At 42.3% G+C, this 14523-nt stretch overlaps 1 protein-coding gene across 6 annotated transcripts in view; it reads left to right on the top strand.

Moving 5' to 3' along the window:
- LOC311492156 (LIM and calponin homology domains-containing protein 1-like) overlaps nucleotides 1–14523 on the top strand; it is a 93256-nt gene that overhangs the window by 20215 nt on the left and 58518 nt on the right. The window lies entirely within an intron of this gene.

The following is a 14523-nucleotide window of genomic DNA, read 5'->3' as shown; positions in this document are numbered from 1 at the left end:
ATAAACTCTAATCCTGACTAATCTAGCCAGCTGCACCTCCCTGTTTTGTAGGCAAGCATGACAGCTCCCCTGGGTGGCCTGAGAACAGGTCTGATGCTATCGTTAAGGGAAGAGGAAGCTTATCTGCATGTAGCACTTTGTCACCGTGACCTTTTGATATTTTGATTCCCCGTAGGGTTTAGTATATTGAAGGAAAAAAAAACTCTTCAAAATATGTAGCGTGGATTAATTAACTGTCTCCCTGAACCGTAAAATTGGGTAAGAACAAACTTGATTGGTGGCAGGAGAGGAGTTTAGTCAAAGTTAAAATTCCAAGATTAATTTTTATTTGTCATTGCACGCGTAAGCATTAAATCCACGCACCAAGTGAAATGTCGTCCTCATGCGCCACTAAAACGTAGGACAGAAGGTGATATAAATAAATGGGTTCAAAGAATAACCAAACGCTACTAGGTCTTGAGGCTAACAATGACAACGTGCTTTGTTGTAGATATAATTACAAACAAATGACATGTACCTTATTCCATAAAGTGCAATGGATTGTAATGGACAGATGGTTAAATTGATATGTGGGGAAAGGAGGCTCTGATTGAGTAGCCCAATGTTAGAGCAATTTGTAATCAAGCACCATGGAGGTAGCCTGACGAGCCAGACCCACATTAAATGTAGGGTCTGGGCACTCTCCATAGACAGGGCTCAACCGGAGGGGTGGGATAAACGGTTGTCTTTCAAACTCCCTCTCCATGCAATAGGATAGCGCTACAACCAATCAGAGCAACGAAGAAGGTGACGTAGTCAGAGCGACGGAAAAGAGAGTTCCTTTCTCAGAGAAAAGCTTAACTTCAAGTCTTTCAGAGTGGCGGCCAAAGCCGATTCGAAAGAAAGTTGTTCGCTAGCAGCAGCCATCGCTCTGGTAGTTCCAGCAGGATGGGGAATTCACGCGTAATTCACGGAACTTATGGTCGCAGGTCAGTCGTCATCATGTTAAGCCCGCCCACCGACTCGTGATTGGCCCGGTCCATCTTGGATTTTTCAAAATCTCAAGTCAACGGAGAGTAACTAGACTGCCCCTGGAAGCAAATGTAATTTACTGCCGCTAGGGGCGCGTCTAGATTCTAGGCTAGCATGGAGGCACATTTTGAAAAGATATGTTTTAGCTATTGTTTTCCCCACTTGCACCAAAATTCAAGAAGTTGATGACCCATCATTGGTGAGTTATTGAAAGGATTTTTATTAATAGACTAATCTTGAGTCAAAGAGACAGAATGCACCAGACAGACACCAGTCACAGATTGATAACTGCATGAATGTCCAAGGGAGATGATTCCTTGAAACTTTATCGGTGCTTTCTATCGTGTGTTGAGTTGCGTGAGGTTGCAAGGTGAGTGCAATTGGGGTGGTTCACTGAATGATTATATCAAAAGGTTTATCCTGGCTTTGTTGCTGTCTGGTTGACCTCATCTTGCTCAGAGTTCAGGGGAATTTGACTCATAAATTGTGCCGATAAGATCATCACTTGAACTTCCGTAAACTAGCCTATCTGCATCTATTTCATGTCAAATATGCGAGCCAACAGATATTAAGATATTTGAAACTTAATTTTCACATGCCCAACCTGACCTGTCGTGAGTCCATCTCAGATTGCGGTGTGTGTGCAGCTTTGTGGGTAGACGTTGAGTAATTTGAGCGCTGCTATGTTATGTTATAGTGTAAGCTATTGGTTTACATGAGCCCACAGCGGAAATCTGAACTTGATCTTATAACTGAATTCCTCTTAAAATCTGCTTAAAGAATTATTTAATTTGAACATTTTTTAGGGTTTAGCTCATAATCACTATAGTACTTTGTTCTTGGGTGTTGATTTTTTTTCACACTTGTCACATGGATTATTATACCAGAGACATAACCTTTGGTCTGTGCGCTTACTGCTGACGCCCCGATACAATGGTTGCGTTTTATTTCTGACTAAATATTTGACGTTGTTGTGATTCGTGGTTATGTCAGAAAAACCGTGCTCGGTATTTTTACTCCACATTAATTTTGTCCATCTGATCCAGGGATTCATTAAACAAACAACCTGTCAGTCACTTGCAAGCATCCTCATCTCTAGGAAAATATTTGTGTCTTAAAAATGTGTGGTCTGGCACATGCACCTACACAACAAACAACCTTCTTACTGTACGTCTTTATCTAATAAATGACTCATTCAGTCCGTGCATTTATCACAATATTCTAGACCATTCATTGTACAAGACTGACTCACAGGTATTACCTTTCTTCTGAGTGCAGTACAGTTTGAGGGAATGTTATCGACACTCTTATCTACAGTGTCTTAGCTTTAATGCGTCTTTAGGTATTAGGCAGTGTAGTCTGTTATTTTGTTCTGTTTAAAAGCGACAGTATTGGTCTCTGGAGTCTTTCTTAAAGCCCCTGAACCCCTGGAGAGAGGCACAAAGGCAGGATTTCTGTGCATCTGGGATAAGGAAAGCGGGCTCCTGTGATTCCTTTTGCTAATGGGAGCTCACCGCTAACGTGGACTGACATACGCCTATGGTCTCTGAGGTGACATAGGGGCTTAGGTTTCGGGAAACTGTCAGGGACAGGCACTATATAAATAAATAAATCTTTTCAAGTCTCTAGTCCCTTGTCTGAAATGCTCACATCTCGTCTTGTAGTGTCCTTGAGTAGTCCTTGAAGCAGTCCATGAGAGTTCAATTGCAATTACACACCTCTGGACACACATCTGGACTTGATTCACTTGTGTTTTGGAAATAAAATCTTTTAAAATCTTGTAATTAAATGACAACCATGTCTAAAGTGCATGTGATTTGGTCTTTGAGCTAATTCAGTAGCAGTATAATACCATGCATGAACCATAACTCATGCCACAGTGAATATGTATTCTGGGTTCGCTCATAGCCTGTTCTGTTGAAGGTGTAATGCAGACCTATTTGTAATGGAATCAGTGTTAAGTGGATGTTTCATCATGATTACACCGCTGGCCAAAGACTGTCTCAAATATCTGACACTTGTGACAGCAGAACCCACTGTAAACAAGCTGATTAACCCCACTGTGCTTGTGTGTTGACACTGTATATCAGTGAAGCTCCTGATTAGTTCAGCCCTGCCGAGGACAGAGCTTTGTAACGAGAGGTGGGCATGGCATGTTGGAACTTGCACACGGGCGAAGAGCAGAATCTTATCACGTTGAAAGTTTAGACGGGCTTTGGTTTGTTTTGGCTGGCATACAGGCCTCCTTGTGTTGAAATGACAGGGAAGATGAATGTAGTTGTTATCATCCTCCTTGTATTTACTGGGATCCAAAGTCCGTTGCCTGGATACAGTATTGAGCACAGTGCCCTTAACAGGCACAGTCTCAAAAATGTGGTACTGTCCAATCTACAAGAGAAAAAAAAAACATTTAAAGCTTAAACCTTATTCAACTGCAGAAATTGTTAGTGATGCTAATCATGAGACATTGGTTTCATGACAATAAACTTAATAATACCAACACAAAATCAGTTGTCATGTTTTGTCTTAACAGTCCGTGCAGGTAGGACTTCTTACTTCTTTCTTCAACAACCCAACCAGCGACAATATATTTAATTTTGATGAGAAATAATAATGAATTAAAACGCTCCAGTTTCAGTGGATATTGTACATGTGTCACTGAAGCCTAAATGGGTCTCTGTTCTCACCTATTAAAACCTGGTTGATCTAACACTGGCGTCAAGATGTCCACCCGAGCAGGTCAAGATCAGGGCGCCCGCTTGTCTGTGCAACCGTGGCTCACAGTGTGGCCGCTGGTTAGACGTCGTGCTCAGTCTCCAGGCAGGATATTGGAGACTAGGGGAGGCCCCTGGAAAAGCCCCGCTGCTTAGGAAGCTTAGCTCAGCGGGCCGGCGTCGACACCGAGCCCCTTTGTTTCTGATCTTACAAAGCTGTAGGGGGTTGTCACCAGAGTCCCGGTAGGTGTGGGATGTGTATGCTAAGATACTGCCGTGGTCTTCATGGGTTGGTTAATGTGTAAACTCAGTTATGGACGTTGTTGGGTTGTTTTCAATCTCTATTATACCCAGGGGGCCTTAGTTGTTAGAAGATAAAGAATCGAATCTAATCTGTCTCTGCTAAGATGTACCCCTTAACTGTTCACCTGAATTTGATTTTCCATGCAAAGGAAAACTCTTCCTATGTCAGATTTCACTGAAAATGTGTGAGATGATCTGGGTTAGTAGAATGGGGATTTGGAACTGCACGCCCAGGTAATGGCTAAATTAAAAGAAGACCCTGGAGTGTGGACTGAGTAGAAGTATTTGAAGGATCAGTCCCCCTCACACACACACCTCATCAAGGCAGTGTGAGGTGATGCAGTGACAGCCCACTGTGTCCCCTGTCCCACACCACTGGACAACTGCACTATTAAAAGGGCCAGGGCTAGCTATAATCCTTTAAGGGAGAGGATGTTGGTTCTTGTAAACTTGCAGGCTTGGAGTTGCAGATGAGGAAATCTAGAACAGAAACCGAATGTCTTCTTTTTTTTTTTTTAGCAGTTTCTACTTTTTCAGGTTTGGGAGTGAAGCTTTTCACAGTGTGGAAGTTGTGCTGACAAAGAAAGGTCTCTGCAAAGCTCATTGTAGATCAGCCAAGTGCTATCACACTAAGCTTGGTCATGAATAAGGAAGAGTTCACTGCTCTGGTGAGCTGCTTTGACTAAATGCAACCCCTGAAGGACATGTTATTCTTAAGTACTTAATAAATATATATATATAATGTGTTGATTAAAGTATTATCACTTTATATTTCAGGAGATATCATCCCTATGTTGAATACATACACGTCTAGGGAGATTATAGTGTGTTAGTGTGCTAAAACAGGACAATATTATTGGTTTCAACCTGCATTTCACCCAAACTCTTTAAATCTAACTCGTTCTTTTTCTTTTACCCCTCGACTCCCCTTCCTCTTCTTAGTCTCAGACAACTACCAAGGAATCCTCAGGCCAACTAGTCCTTCCTTTCCCTTCATGTGGGCTCAAGGACCCACCAAGCCAAGAGAGAATTTGGGAAGAAAAAGGGGGTTTTTAGGGGAATGTGGCTGGAAGCGAGTAGCATCAGTGGGGGCCAGGAGAGTAGTTAATCTGCAACACAAACATTGTTCCGTCATCTAATCAGGATGGAAATGGGACGGACCGGCTGGAATACTAACATTTAGCTCAGGGCTAGGACATTTTAGTTGCAGGAAATTGGCCTTGTTTAATCAGGGGCTTATCAAGAGTCAAGGGGAATGGGAGGCATAAAGAAGGGACCGGGCATTGGAATTCAGACTGTTTAAGCTCTTAGGAAAACAAGTTCGGAAGGCAGCAGTCTCCTCTGTTTGAATGCCAGGTGTGTAGTTTGTTTCTAACGTGGTCATACTAGAATGGTTGGCGTTGGTTAACAGAGGCAGGAACTAGATTTTAAATGTGAACTTAAACATTTTCTGCACTGGTTTGGTTTCTGACAGCTAAATATACAGTAGCACAGGCCTAGCTTGAGTAGAAATGACAGTGTCTGGCATGTGAATGGATGCAGTGTGTGGGAGTGTGTGGCACACTTGCTCAGCTGTTTTAGCTTCAGTGAGTAATAATCACTGCCACAATGTGATGGATTCACGTAAATCTAATGCCCTGCAGCTTCACGGACATCTGTTCTATTATGATTTATTTCTGAAATAAATACCCACACTATTTATGTCTGGTTGCAGATCTGAGGTGTTGTTTGTTCTGGTTGTCCTGCTCTGTTGCATTTAGACAATAGCGTAATTTCCACTGAGAATCATCGTTTGGAGTTGTTTTAACCATGCATCAAAAGAACAAGAGACTGTTTAGGTAAATGACGTGAACTACATAACCTGATACCAGATGCTTTTACAGATACCCACACAGTTTGTGCACCCACTTGTTTGCGCTCGATGTGCTTGCACGACAAGATATGTCCATAAGACTTCATTTTTAAAGTTGATTTGATTGCCAAATTCTTTGATGAAAACATTTTCTGCACATATCTCAAAAAAAAATGTTTGAATGGAAATGCAAAGTAGCCCAGTTCTGCAAACCAGCCTGAACTTCTCTTGCTTACATTTTTTTGTGCAGCAGAAAGTTCATCTGTAGTCCCAAAGATGTAGCCTGGTCGTTACCATCCTACGTTTCCGCCCGAAATTTGATTTCGGTCTGGCACGTTAGTCTGGCCCAATGTAATGGGAATCTCTCTCCGTAATGGGCGGATGCTTATTTTGAGGTTTAAAATCATTTTAGTTCCCTTAACCAATCAGCAACGTTTGGTAATGACGTATATTGTGCGCCGGAGTTCAGGCTCTTACGGTTACCACTTCTGCTTCCAGTTAAATAAATCAAACTTTTCCCAAAGCCAGTTGGAAGGAGAGCTACGACGTCCTTGCCATTTATAAAATTGACAAGACAAGCCTCTTGTTCTGGTTTTAATTCCGTGATGCTCTCGAGAGTTGAGACAACTTCGCGGATGGCTTCTAGCGTCTCTTCCTCCGTCGCCATTGTTGCTATGCTGTTGAACTACAAGCTCCGCTGGACTCCAAGCAACTCGGCTCCGCGTCATCACTCAACTGTTCGCTGATTGGCGCGGTTACACGCGAACCGCGGAAGTGCAATTTGGCCAGACTCCGTGCCAGACCGAAATCAAATTTCGGGCGGAAACGTAGTATGGTGACGACCAGGCTACCAAAGATGTGCCGGGTCAATCAAATCGTTGGATTGACTTTTCACATTGATGTACAGAAGAGTAACAGCGATGTAGTCATACACTTCATCTGAGCACCATGGAGTTAAATTGACGTTGTTGGGTTTACTCTAAAGGCAAACCCAACTGAATATTCTAAAATATACTCCACATGAATCTAAGACTACTGCATTTCCAAGCAGCATTCCTCCAGACACATGCTTTATTGTGGAGATGTTTGAAAGCTGACCTTCGTGTTTAGCTGCAAGTTTCCTCAAACGATGAGTTTATGTGAACACAAGACCGTCCGGCTTTTCATCTTTCATGTGAAAGGAAGTGGAGAACACGAACTGCCTCCATAACCAAATCAAAAAAAATAACAAAACTCATGTGAAACCCATTGAGAACCACAGGAACATAGTTTACAGGAGCAAAAGTTGTGTCCGTGCCGTTCTCTCAAAAAGGACTTTTCATGCTTAAAATGAAGATATCGTTCACATATTTTATATATTGCATTACGTAATTCAGGGACATTGAAATTAAAATAGTTTGAAACAGTTCCAACCAATCAGAAAAGGTTTTAGCAAGTGGGATTTTGTTAAAATCTTGTAAACTTAACTGAATACAGACTGTCAGTATGGCCTTACCTTATACAGTATAATATCTTAATAGCTACCACTGTAGGAGCACTAAAGTGACAGATATTCAAATCTCCACTGTCTCGTTGTATATATTATCCCATATTATCATCATATCGTGCATAAGCTTCATAGCATACATAAGTACAATTGTTCCCGTTGAGAGTATTCCTGGTTGTGACGGTGGACCCCTCACTATGTGCACTTCCCAATTAACATGTTTTACTACCAGCAATACTCACTGTCGCTGTATATTTAAAGTTTTATTGATGTGGGAAAGGCCAGGAATGCTGCTTTATGAGGATCCTTTTAAAGATAAATATACTTGGATTTGACTCTAGCAAATTATCTGGAGCTGTTTTGTTAGATTTCACTTCCTTAGTAAAAAAGGATGAGATGGATGCAGTGTCAACCTTTGAGCTTGTGTCTCATTGAAGCATTGTTATTACTGATGAGCCACATGACTCTCTCTCTCTCTCTCTCTCTCTCTCTCTCTCTCTCTCTCTCTCTCTCTCTCTCTCTCTCTCTCTCTCTCTCTCTCTCTCTCTCTCTCTCTCTCTCTCTCCTCATGAGAAATATTTGATTCATTGCTCTGTTGAGGTGAGATGCGAAAGCTGAAGCCAGGTCAGGAAAACTTCTCGCGATCCGGGTTCCTCCGCACGTCTCTGGGAATTACTGTCACAGAGTTTTTTAGTTGAATATGACAGATTCTTTGTGTGCGTGTGTGTGTGCGGGTTTCTGCGCGCCGTGCCAATTTCCTGCAAATTGAAAGCAGGTGACGAACTGTTTTGCTTGCAGGCACGCTGGTCTGCAGGAGTTGAAAGGAAAAAGGCATTAAACCTGATTAAAAAACAACAAATGGTATCTTGATCATTGTTATGACTATGGCATTATCAGTCTCTCAAGAACAGAACATGAATTATATCACCAATTAGATGTGGCGGCACTACAGTGAAGGAGCAAGCGGCAAGGATAGATGACTAAGACACCTTTCAGCTTAAGGCTGCCAGACCTTGTGGTGTTTTGACTTTGAACGAGAGGTTCAGAAGAAGATAAACTGTTGAGGAGAGACGAGGAAATTGGCTTAATTGCATTTGGACTCATGACACTTTGGAAATAACCTAAGTGTAACTGTAACCCCGCTGTGCCACAGGAAACAGGCTTCCTTGTGTGACCGGTTTTGCATGACGAGTCTCGCAGTGCCGCGCGACGAGGTAAGTCCGTGCGTGAGGGAGATCCGAGACAGAAGCTGCAACGCTGAGAGGTCTGACGACAGAAGAGCTGGACAGAAGCAAAACCGTATGACTACCTTTTTAATAACCTGGTCAGAATTAAAATTTCAAACAACTTGCAGCATTTGTTTTGTGAAAATCGCTTAGCTGAAATATCTCTTTGTGGTGTGTTTTTCGTTGCAAGTAATACCTGATTCAAACTAAATCCTTAAAGTAACTTGGTTAGGATTATGCTATAAACACTATGTATATGGTTAATTGCGATCTTGACAAGAATGACTGTCAGTTTTGCTAGTGTGTATAATTCAAAGCAGTGTGATGCTGCTTGCAGTGGTGTGCCAAGTCAACAGTGTGATGATGGATGTCACTGCGGAGTAATTATGTAAAAAAGAAAAGCCCTGCATCGAGAGAATCAACTGTCAAAGCTGAACAATCGACCCAAAATGTAAAGGGAAAAACACACATCATCCGTTAAATTAAGGTTTATAACGGCACATTGAAGTTAGAGAATGCATGCACAGTGCTTGTATTCACATATGGGCCAAACTTCCAGGTGGTCTCCAAACCTACAGTGTGAACACAAACAGCAGACGGATATTTATTCAGAGCTAAATCAGCTGATCTTGACAGAACGTGGGCCGGTCTCCAGAGACGAAGGTGTGACATTGAAAACAGCTCCACCGTGGAGGAGTGAGTGCGTTCAGGCTGCAGCAGATAATAGACCAGTGGACGCTGGGGTGATGTTACTTTATCGTTTCAAATTCAACACGTGGCTGATGTGATTTAATTCCGCTGGTTAGGATTTTCTTCTTGATTTAGAGTTGAATTTAAAAATATATTCTGACCACGGGTTGATCTGCAAGTGGCAGCTGACAGTACCAGACTCTCATGTAAATATAATTTAGCTTCTGCTCGGATGAAATCAGTGTGTCTTGCTGAGTAGGAGCAGTGCATGACTAATCACGGGTTGTGTAAGGTTTCCCACGCCAGATGACTCTCACAGGATCCACAGCGTTCCTGGGAACATTTGTGCTTTTCTCATTTAAAACGAGAGCGACAGTAGAAAGCATATATTAAACCAGTTAACACATTGTTGTTGGGGACCTGAATTAACCCTCTCCTCCTTTAACACAGACTTCAGGATCTTTTAGGATGCTGTAAAGCTCCTGTACAGTATAAACGTTTGCAAACAATCTGGCGGTGTCCATTTAAGATGTTGTTTCTGCAAAAAAATGCAAGATCCCACTCCTGTTCAACTGGCTCGGAGTGCTGTTTCTCACCCCCTTGAACAGCACACACTTATTTATGTCTTCCTTTCTCCTTTATTATTCTCTCCATGACTACAAATCAACATAGTTCACTGCAGCTGCCTACAGCGTGTGGTTGGCACATGTGAATGGTAAACTTGTGGTAATCCAAAGCAAAGGTCTTGCATAACGTTCTCTCCCACACATAATTTATCTTGTGTTGTTTTCCTGTTGGAAAATTGATAGTTTTGAATGCTTTTCTTGAGAGGAGGTTTACTCTTGGGCTTCAGGATGGCCTTGCAAGATTTTAAAGCCTTTTACAGCTTTTAAAATGCGACATCTAGCACACCAGATTGTGCCCAGTCTTGTGTCTCTTCTCACAGGCCTAAAAATATTTAACTCAGAAGCTGGGGTCCTGCTCAGGCTCCCGGGTTTTTCCGCTCCAGTGCTGATTCCTCAAATAAAATACCATGCCAATTATATTCCATTAACTGTCATTACCTGCGATGATCCCTGCTCCATAATACTCTTTTGTTCACCGTCTCTGGCCTGGGCAGGGGATCTGCTGTGGCTCCAACAGTTGATTTAAAAGCTTAAGCTGCTTCCTCAAAGAGGTTTGTCTCGGCTTCTGCCCAAAAACAAAAAAAAAAAAAAAAAAAGAGAGAGTTTGCGTCCTAAAAGAACATATGCGGACATTGTTGGTGCGTTTTGTCGGTGCGTGGGTGAGGGAATACTTTTTTATGTGTGGTCTACAAACACTCACCGGCCACTTTATTAGGTATACTAGAAAAAACACCCTAAAAAATGAAAACACAGTTGAATCAACAGCTCTCAGTTATTATGAATGAATGCTGAATACCAAAAGGACAGGACTGTTGTATTGGAATGGTTTTCACTGGTGTATGTAAATCTTTGTTTGTGTCAATTGATAAAATATCAGTCGTCAGAGTTCACATCACTTGGCGCAATTACTTGATCGTCTACCGTACGTCATGCTACACCGGGTCTGCGGTTGTCACTGTATCCAGATCAGTCAGACGTGGTGAAAGGTTGGCTCTGCAGCTGATTGAGGTGATTTAGAGGCATGATCTGTTATTATCCCAAATCTTATAAAACTCCCCTGCCAATCCTTGGAAAACCTCGTGATGCGTGCTCAAATTAAGCGTCGAGGAAATAAGATACGCACAAAGCCATCCTGTTTTCCGTGCCCACATTGGCCCCAGATGATTGAAAGTACGGCATTAGTACTGCAGCGCAATCTTAAAACTGCAAAATTAGATGGTTTATGTGTATTTTTCGGCGTATTTTGAGGATGAATGCTGCTAATTATTACTGAATACTCTGCTCGCCAGACGTTGCTTGATTTTTCTGTAAGCTGACTTTCTCAGAGATGCTTCAGTGAGTCAGAAATTTCTTTTTTTTTTGTGGACTGACAGATTCCAGATGTCCTTGCTATCTCCGCATCTGTCCTTCATTTTTCTCAACAACTGTTCGTCCTTAATGTTATTGCGTGTATTGGGAACCCAAGTAATCGCGGTCATTTTGATGAGTGTTTCTTGACTAAAATTTGTTTCCCATTACACTTTTACATGAGTATGTCTTTGTCTTCATATGGCTGTCGTCATCAGGGGGAATTGATGGCTTTACAACAACTTCAAATGAGTGACTTCCCATAAATATATACAGAAGTCATACTGGGAGATAATGTCGAGCATGCTGGACATCATGAAGACTGCAAGCTGCAATTGTCCCGTTCCAACAGGTGCGCTGAAGGAGTGATTTCAAACCCCAAAAACTTGATTTAGATATAAATTTTAACTATTTATGAAGTTTCAACAATTAAAAAGCTCTTCCCCGTCACGGCTGTGTGATTGTGTAATTTGCTTGGTTTTTATTGACAACAACCTTGCAACATCAGCAGACGGCCCCACAAATATTATCAAGTGAGACTCAAATATTGCTATAAACTGCACAGAAGTACGAGACGTCACCTTCTGGAGCCCAACCGCAGACTAATGTCTCGATGTAAAATAAATAAAACATGCTTATTGAGAAATTAAGCTTGCCCTTTCTGACCCCCCTGCTCCACCTCCCCATTCTCCACTTTCCTCTCCCAGTCTGTACAGGCACAATGAGCACAGAGCTCAGAGTCCATAGCCACAATAAAGGATCCCCATGGTGGTGGCAGCTCGTGAAAAGGTCCAAAAGATTGATCGCAGGGAGATACCACTCCTGACCTTTGGCTGAACTCGTTGAAGCCCTAACGGGGTCGGGGGGGGGGGGGGGGACCTGCCAAAGGGCCCCTTCATATGAACAGTCAGATGTTACCAATCTCAATACTCTTGTTTGTCTTTGGACATGAGCCTTTGGAGAGTCCTCTTTCTCATTAAGGCAAAGGCAAGATTCTATCTTTTTTATGATGCTAAAAACTTGGCGTTTACTCACTCTCTCTGTGCCAGAGTTGTGTTTTGCCTTGTCCTGGGACCGTTGATTTAGGTTCTGCAGAGCTGAACAAATTGAGTGGTTTTATTGTGGTTTATTGTCTTTTACTTTGAGAAGAAGCAGGACGACATAAATATGCAGCAGAGATATTGTTCTTTGTGTCCATACGTCAGTCGTGTTACTGAACGGTTGGATACTCGTGTTTTTGTTCTGTTTATTCAGAACAACAAGCGTGGTCAGATTAAGTTGCCACTTTGAATTAACGGGATTACTGGCTGTAAGCCAGAAGACTTGTTTATACACGGTCTTGAACGTACGTGTTGGATTCAGTCTGGGTTATGCAACGCACTTAAGACGACATCCTAGAAAGTAGAATGCTTCAGACTACAAAGCAGGCGTGAGGGTTGGGAGCACATGTCTCTGTTTATGTTCACAAGCCACTGAGCCAACAGCTGTCAACTCTTTAACAGGCTGATCACACTTTGCCTCGGGGCCGTCAAGCAGGTAGTGTTTTAGTTCATCAAGTCACGGAAACACTAGCCTTGTCTGCAAACCTTGAATTATTAGTTGTCAGTTTGGGACAGGTAGCTGTCCCATGTAGAGCCCCTGAGATTACTGGAATAGCTGTGTTTTTTATTGGATGGTCTTTGCGGTGGAGGGCTTGCAGTAAGATAGGTGAGACAGGGAGCAAATACTGTCACTAGAGGCGATTGTAGAGTCTGTAGGCGAAAATTGTCAGTTAACAGAAAAAGGTATTGTCCAAATTACCATATTTTCCCTTATAAACAGATACAAGTATGTATATTTTGTTGACAATACCTACATTTTTATACTTTAACACCTAGCTTATTCACGGTCTTTCAACCTCCGAGCTAATATGTCGATTTGCGGAGACGTCTCAGACTAGACGAGACTTGATCGTGGACAAACCGAGCTAAAACTCTGGTTGCTAAGTTAACACCAAGTCTATACAAGCAGCATTAAGTTCCTTGTTATCTGTTTCACTTACTACTGCCCTTTTCATTTTGAATTGGACGCCGTTGTCATATTTATCATACAAATTTAAAGAGTCATACTCATGATGTCTAACAAGACTGCGTGTGCAGATGTGTGTCAGCATGTGGTCTCTTCTGGACGTCTCCCGCTGTAATTGAAAACTTAGCACGTCGCCACTACTCTAGTTTAAAGTTCATCTGCCCTCCGAGGGGTCCCCTACTTGCCTGGCAATCCAAGCATTTCCCTGCCTAGTCTGATTGTTAAAGTCATTACTGTTTGATGGAAGGCTCTTTGATTTTACCTGGAACAACAAGTAAAAGCTTTTCATTTTTCTTGGCGTTATCATTTCAGTAAACTGTTTTGGAATTGCGGTCACGTATGATTTGACTGTGGGGCAAACTCTTCACGTAATTTTTTATTTTTTTTTTATCTTGTTTTATCTCTCGGAACATAAAAGCAGACTCTCTTGGGAGTTTTCATTTGCTTTTTCTCTTTTATAACTCATCAAAGCGAAAAGAAATAAATAATGATAGATTCACACACAACTGCTCCCTCCGGGGGGAAAATGGATTTGGCAATGGCAGAGGTTGATGTCGTTTCAAGTCCATTCATTCGTTTCTAAACCAACAGAGACTTCCCTTCTTTGTGGCTCCCAGAGTGATACCGGTGGCCGCGCTCTTGACATGAATCTACGAGGGTGACTATGGTCTGGACGGGAAGGATTTCCAAAGGGAAGGAAGCGAAAACGATGAAAATAAAGCCGACCGACATCGTTTGATTGTTTGGGAAACAATGTGGGCGACATTCCGCCGAAAGCAACAAAGGCGACACATTCCTCTTTTTAATTGAGTACCCCGTATGACCCTGCAGTGGTTTGAAAAGACGCATCCAGACGTTTCCAGGCCTTTTAGGATTCATCTTTCTTTAGAGGATTTTGTTTGTTTTAATGCCTTTTTCTTTTTGTATTCTGCCAGAAGCATTACATGTGTCGTGGACTTGTGCTCATGTTTCCGTCCGGATATTTGTTTTAGTGGCTAAAACATTTTGTGGGTGGTATTGTGCTATTTTGACATGACATTGAGGTTTGTTACTAACAAACGAAGCCCACCAGTCCACCGGTGTGCTGGAGGTGGATTTCTATTTACAGTGTTATACACTCGTCGGCCACAACATTAAAACCACCGACTGGAGAAGTGCGTAACGTTGACCATCTCGTGACGATGCTGGGAAACTTGTGGCC

This window comes from Chelon labrosus (genome assembly GCF_963514085.1).
Source record: "Chelon labrosus genome assembly, chromosome: 8".
Classification (NCBI taxonomy): domain Eukaryota; kingdom Metazoa; phylum Chordata; class Actinopteri; order Mugiliformes; family Mugilidae; genus Chelon; species Chelon labrosus.
This window is presented reverse-complemented; position numbering and strand designations above follow the sequence as displayed.